Source organism: Leguminivora glycinivorella, chromosome 1 (assembly GCF_023078275.1).
Source record: "Leguminivora glycinivorella isolate SPB_JAAS2020 chromosome 1, LegGlyc_1.1, whole genome shotgun sequence".
Taxonomy (NCBI): Eukaryota; Metazoa; Arthropoda; class Insecta; order Lepidoptera; family Tortricidae; genus Leguminivora; species Leguminivora glycinivorella.
The window spans coordinates 26,115,478-26,122,147 of NC_062971.1; the positions used below are offsets into that span (position 1 = coordinate 26,115,478).

Consider the following 6,670-nt stretch of genomic DNA (forward strand, 5'->3'; position numbering starts at 1 on the left):
TCTAGTTAAATTAAAGTAACCACTTACTCGTACATATATCCAATAAGATCGCTTAAGTAAAAAAAAAAAACAAATAAAAAAGTTATTTTAGTCACAAATAACCGCTAATTGATAACGACAGAATCCTCGTCGGATTTTATCTACCAGTATGTATGTCAACTTTGATAATGGTCTTGAAATTATATCACATTGCCATATTGATGTCATCCAACAGGAACTGTTGTTGTGTTTTTATTGTCTCGATGAGTAATTAGTTCAATTGGTTGCTTATGGAAAGAAATGCTCAAAGTTAAAAGCTTGCAATGTTTTTTTTGCCAAAACTTATTATTTGGTAGACTTCAATTACAATATTTTAAAGTTTTATCTAAGCTGTTATGAACTATAAGAGCCCAGAGCCGCCAGACCTTCCTCACTTTGGGATAATGTAGAGTTCGTATCGACATTGTCTGCATATTACCTAGTTCGGCCCGTGGGCCATTTTTTTGCTATAAGGTTTTTTTTTAACTCTAACTTCATTAAAATCTCAAGGCAGATTTTATATATGTGTTATAAAATAATATTAGGAATTCATAATCATCATTTCCTAATCATTTGCGCTAGCCACAGCTTCAGAAATTAGGGTAAATTGGAGAGACTTTCCAGCGTCTGGCCGGTGGAGATGGTCAGAAAATGATGATTATGAAATCCTTACAGTCTTTTCTAACACATATATAAAAGTCAGCTTGATAATTTAAGGACAGTTAGTGTTTTAAAAAAAAATCTTATAGCAAAAAAATTGCCGACGGGCCGAATTAGGTAATATGCTGACATTAAAGTCGATACGAATTCTACATTATCCCAAAGTTTCATCCTTGAGAAAGTGAGGAAGGTCTGGCGGCTCTGCGTGCGGAGCCGAATGCACAAACGCTCACGAAACGCTCTCGAAACGAACGCACGTAGGTCGTAGATATCTATCTCTATCGCTCTTGCGTTTTGGCGCGACAGAGCCAGACTACCTTTCGGCTGCCGTAGAAATGCCATTCGGCTACGGGGCCAGGGCTCTTAGTCCATTAAGGCGGTATTTTACTGCATTTATTGTTGTACCTACAGTATTTATTGTGAATAATATATTTATAATAATACAAGTTGTACAACCTAAAAATTGCTAAATAATGAAGACAGTTATCATGATACTTAACTCTGAATCTGTTGAAACATAAAATAACGGGTAATAAAGGTAGTGTAAAATGTAGTATCAAACATATAACAGTGTTTATATGACTTTATAATTAAGCTATTAACCCATGAACCATTCCATCACTCATTAAAATAAATGCTACTTGAATACCAGTAGGTATTCGTATTACTCAGCAGCGTAAAAAACAATAAATAAAATAAAAACCAAAAAACATACTAAATAAGTACTTAATTACTTGTATGGCCACCACGAGATTTTAATACGTTACGTTACTTGATTGAATAAGGTACAGAAAATGGCATTCATTGTATGGAGAAAGTGAACAGCGCCCTCAAACAGTTACCTATCTACTAGAGCAAAAATTAGGTATATTACCAAAGATGATTTTTATAGGATTTACAATCTTCATACTAAGAATCGTACCTGATGAGATGACGTCCGATAGAGATGTATGGAAGAATATTTTTTAAGAAAAAAAAAACCGTCTTCCTTTGGGGTTCTGGTGATAAATACTTTCAAATGTTGGATTATGTTATCAATTCGTCTGTATATTTTTAATGTTTGTTATTCGATATCTCCGCCATTTCTGAACGAGAGTACTTCAGAATCATCCAAATTTAAAAATTGAAATTTGGATGATTCTGAAGTACTCTGTAAGATGAGAATGATTTTCAGAACGGAACTCTAACCAGGGGCGGCTCACTCTTCATCAGCAGCTCCACTGCACCAAATGTCACTGTTCTGGACGTAAGTGCATGCTGTTCTTATAAAAATACCAAAGTCACTATAAGTGTGCCGTTCAGATTTGAGGAGTTCCGTTCTGACCATCATGAGCAGTTCCACTGCACCAAATGTCACTGTTCTGGACGTAAGTGCATGCTGTTCTTATAAAAATACCAAAGTCACTGTAAGTGTGCCGTTCAGATTTGAGGAGTTCCATTCTGACCATCATCAGGATTTCCACTGCACCAAATGTCACTGTTCCGTACGTAAATGCATGCTGTTCCTTTAAAAACACAAAAATCACCATATGTATGCCTTTCAGATTTGAGGAGTTCCCTCGATTTCTCCAGGATCCCATCATCAGAACTGGGTTCTGAGAAAAATTAGACCAATCTGTATGTATATACATTCAATCAAAAAATAATTTTTCTAAATCGATCCAGGAACGACGGAGATATCGAGGAACAAACATTAAAAAAAAAATACAGACGAATTGAGAACCCTTTCCTTTGAGATTTTGAAGGCGGTTAAAAAGACATGCTGCGCCGACCCCAACTATTTGGGATAAGGTCAAGCGCATGATGATGATACTAAGAATCGTACCTCGATTTTTTAGCGCCACCTATTAAATACTAACTACACTGATGATGCCTACATTTTTTTTTTCAAAATGTGTATTGACGTGTTATCATGATATTAAAATAAAGAAATACCTTATGTACTTTGTTCTTATAAAAAAATTAAAACACGCAAAAATATTTGGGGAAAAAAATATCTTGACCACTTCCAGGCTGCGACACAGCGCCGTCTAGTTTCAACCCTAAAACGCCCATACATTTCAGGGGTACGCTTTTTTGTATGGGATTTGCCAGTCCCGGTAATATATCGTCCTGGGTACCTATTTACCAACATTTTCCGTGACGTTTACGCTATCAAGTACCTAACAAATATTAAAACTCGTGCTAGTCACATAGTACTTAGAGTGTTAACTGAAAAAAATCCTAAGAGGTAAAGTTAGCCGATTAAGTTATGTCTTTGATACTATCGTTTTTGCGGAAAGAGTCTCTTGTAGTTCTTTTTTTTTGTTGTTAATACTTTTATCTGACATTCGATATTCGGATCGGGCAATATGAATACGCTCTTAGTGCGGATCGGATGTAGGAAATATTTCAAAGGCAAACATTAAAGATGACGGCTTACATATGTGGGATATCGGTCCTACATCCGATATCGAATCGGATAATGTGAAAACGCTTTTATGGGTCATTCAGTTAGTAATGAATAGATGTTATTTGGCCAACGTCATCCGGTGATTACCTGCGTAAGACCTATGAACTGACCGTTTGCGTGCCATTCACTCGGATATTCGACTACTTAGGTACGACTACCTAAGTACATTCCTATTTACCTAGATCGCATCAAGCCTTGAGCCATGTTTCACTAATAGTTCATTTTGAAAGCATACTTCTCATCTTAACCATCGTTGTAAGTTATACCGGTATAATTATGATAAAGTATTCCATTAACGAAACTTCAAACTTAAGCTATCTAATCTTAAGTTTTATCTAGTTGTAGTTTAGCAGTTGTATCTTGTTTATAAATGGGTAAAAATGGGCAGTGAGTAAAAGTGATAAACGCCGATCTTTGTTAAAACCTATTACATATAGGCGCCTTTACTTACGTAAGTATATCAAAGAAGGCGGTTTATAAACTAAAATAGTTATCAAACCAAAATATATAGTGTGCCTCACCTCACTGCCTCCGCCTACTACCCTGAGGGGATAAGAATTTCACCACCCCCTTTTTCTTATCATGAATGTCGTATAATATTACAGTGGAATATGAGTTGAATTCTAATGTAGGCGATGATAGCAAGCCGGGCACTGCAATTTCACAATTATTTTTTTTCAGCCCCTTTTTGCTGAAAGTGGTGCTTAAACTTAAGCAATTTCATGTGCTCTGCTTGCCTCTTTTGGGAGTACAGGAGTGAGTTTATGTATGTATGTATGTGTGCCTACTGACTAATATAATACTATAGTAATTGAAGTATTATAAAACTATATTATGTTATATATGACTAGCTTTTTCCCGCGGCTGCACTCGCGTTAGAAAGAGACAAACAGTAGCCTATGTCACTCTCCATCCCTTCAACTATCTCCACTTAAAAAATCACGACAATTCGTCGCTCCGTTTTGCCGTGAAAGACGGACAAACAAACAGACACACACACTTTCCCATTTATAATATTAGTATGGATTTGTTTCTTAGATGACAATTTCGTTTCTCTATTTTTCGTTCGTAAAAAAGTCTAATTTGTTTTATATTTAAAACATTTTGGGACTTAAGTCAATCTGTGTAAGAATGTCTTATAATATTTATTTATTTTGTACTTCCTAATATATGTTTTAGTTATCTAAATATATCTCTTGGGTAGAATGTGCAGAGCAGCTATTGATGAGTAAAAGTTGCTCACGGCTCTAAACTCGGTAAGTCCGTATCCTCCATTTGTGCTGTAAGGTCATCGCCCTCTTTCTCGTTAACTTTTAACCTTGACCGTAAGGAAGAGTCACTTGCCATTTATACATACAATGGCTGTCTAGTTACATGCAATGATGCTATTATGGCTTAGTTTTTATTCAAATGTCTAAGGTCTCATAAAATACGAAACTAAGTATGTATCGCATCGACATCGACAGTATCAATTTATCAAAAGGCTTTTAAAGAGCACTTTTTATAATAAATAACAGGGAATCTAAACTGCCACCAAATGTAATAAATTCGTATAAGTTAACTTAGAATAACTTATATTGTAATTTTACATTGTGAAATAAATAAATCGAAATCATAAGTAGAAATAAAATATTAAATTGTAGATAACCAGAGCATTTTTTAAAAGTGCGTAATTGCGTGCGAAGCTATCAATATAGCAATATATCTACCCCATATTTCGATATATGTAATTTTTTTTTAATTTTGAACATTAATGTAAAATTAAAACTTATTTTTTTTAATATATTGGTATACTGATACTAATAAAATAATGTCAAAGAATCCGTCGGAATTCGCACTACCACCGGCCGACCCTACTTATTTAGTAAACACGTTAAAGGCGATTTGAAATCATTAATGAAATTATGTCAATGAAGACAACAAATGAGGAGTGTCTTTTCAAAAGGGCTTATTTTTTCCATTTTTTCTTTTTTTTAAACTATGAATGCAGTTTTTCTTAGTATAGAAAATTACGCGTTGTTTTGAGATAAAAGTTCAAAAAGTTTCGCCTTGATCTTTAAAAAAAAAGATTAACATCAAAGTTTAGAACACATTTGGAAAGATGTGTAATGATTATTTATGTGGATAAACCAATGTATGTATTACAACAACATTCATATCAACTAACGTTAATACAAAATCCAAAAATAAAATAAAATTATTTTAAAATAATAACATTTACGCTACAAGGTCACAATAAAAGGGCTTAATTCCCAAAAGTTCGCATCAAAAGTGCTTAATTCTCAAAAACATATGGTAATTAAATATTTATTTAGGTACACATGTTACGTTTGATGTAATCATAGCATTAACGTCAACTTACAATATTACAATTTTGCAAATTAAATATTAATTTCAAAATCAATACCGTGGAATTGTTTTTCTCGATTTCCCAAAAAAAAGACAAAGTGGAAATAAGACATTTTGAAAAGACACTCCTCAAATATAATTGTCTCCTAATAATACCCTAATAGAGTGTAACTTCCTATAGTGTGTAGGTAATCCTAATGTAACACTTCTTCATTGTTTGTAACATTTTCATGTGATGTTGAATAAAGATTTTCTATGTCTATGAATTCAGTTATAAGGTATAATTAGCAAATAATTATTTTACTTGCTCCTTATTGTACCTATTGTTCTATCAATATATTATTTTAGCTAGAGTTACAGGATAACGTACTTCGGTAAACGCAGAAGACGAGGTGCCTAATAGTTATTTCAGAAGTTGAAAACAAACAATAGGGCAGAGCGCATAAAATAAAGTAGGTCATCTTTTGAATAATTTAAATAGCAACCGCATCGTGGAGTTTGTGTTCTGTATTGTTTACAGTCTAATCACTAGATAACCGGCTGTTTGGTAATTAATATTATACCTACTCACCTATATATTTTTGGATATTTACAAACAGAAGTTACATTGTATACAATCCTTCGAGTAAGTGTAACGTGAAACGTTAACTTTTATTTATATCGCGCTATATATTTTAAACAGTACATTGTACACTATTTTAAAAGTGGAAACTTACCGGATTATACAGATTAAAAATTCAGCATACAAGTTCACAAAGCACCACTGTTTGTGTTTTATAAACAGGGTAAGACTAAGAACGCCGGTAAGCATGGGCCGAACGTGGCGCGCTAGCAAGGGCCGCGGATCGACTAGCGCCGGACCGCCGGTAGCGTGCGCCGGCGCACAGCCGTGATGCCGCCGCCGCAGCACCCACGAGTGCGGCTGTCGTTCTTGCTGCGCAAGGGGTTGGCATTCGGCCAATGCACAATTTAGACATATGCATTCTGATTTCAAAATCAGAATCGGCCTCTATCAAGGCTAGATTACTAGACAATTGCCTAAATTTTAGACGCTCTAGTTATTTTTACAGCCTAGTTTAAATCACAATACTTATTTTGACCAGCTTCCCACGCTTGAAATTTAATCCTTAAATGCATGGTGATGTATATATGCATCATATATTTGATGGCCCGTGGCTCGATATGTAGCTA

At 34.6% G+C, this 6,670-nt stretch overlaps 1 protein-coding gene across 1 annotated transcript in view; it reads right to left on the minus strand.

Annotated features, from left to right (window-relative positions):
• Window positions 1–6,331, minus strand: part of LOC125226893 (ATP-binding cassette sub-family G member 1-like) — a 61,889-nt gene extending 55,558 nt beyond the window's left edge. The window contains exon 1 of the mRNA XM_048131061.1: window positions 6,196–6,331. The gene's annotated coding sequence lies outside the window, so the exon portion shown is untranslated. The remainder of the gene's footprint in view (window positions 1–6,195) is intronic.
• Window positions 6,332–6,670: the final 339 nt, after the last annotated feature.